Raw genomic sequence first — 666 nt, forward strand, 5'->3', positions numbered from 1 at the left:
GTCATTTCTTCTGTTAATTTTTTCATCTTGGTGAAAGTTTTTCTTGTTTGAGAAAAACTAAATCAAATCTTCGTCTTCTAGATCTGATGTAGTGATTTTCTATGCTTTTTCTGACAAATTGACCTTGCCTCATCATATAAGATTTATATCTGATGTCTTCATGGACAACGTTTCTAACTGTTCCTTCTGACACATGGAGATCTTTTGCAATTGACGTCATGGACTTTCTGGGATTGTACTCAATGGTCTGTTGAACTTACTGGATAAATTCAGGTGTTCTGATGATTTCACAGCATTTAGAATGCTTTTTATGCTTCGATACTCGTGATACGTTTCCATCTTCAATCTCTAGCTCCTTACAAACTTTGCAGGTGAAAGATCTGGCAACTTTTAAAAATCGAGATAATTTCTAAATCGCTATGATCTGCCTTTACAACCACAATAACAGCATGCTTCTTCATTTCTTGAGTAAACTGAGGGTCTGCCATTATCATTTTCTGATGCAAAGATTATACAGAGTTAGCAAAAAAATGCAGCAATGACCCCAAAAAAGGCATGTCCTTAAATACCTTATCCAACCTGTATATACATATATATGATGAGCTTCTTTCAGTTACCACCTACCAAATCCACTCACAGGGCTTTACTTAGCCTGAGGCTATAGTA

The sequence above is a fragment of the Octopus bimaculoides genome, chromosome 1, assembly GCF_001194135.2.
Source record: "Octopus bimaculoides isolate UCB-OBI-ISO-001 chromosome 1, ASM119413v2, whole genome shotgun sequence".
Taxonomy (NCBI): Eukaryota; Metazoa; Mollusca; class Cephalopoda; order Octopoda; family Octopodidae; genus Octopus; species Octopus bimaculoides.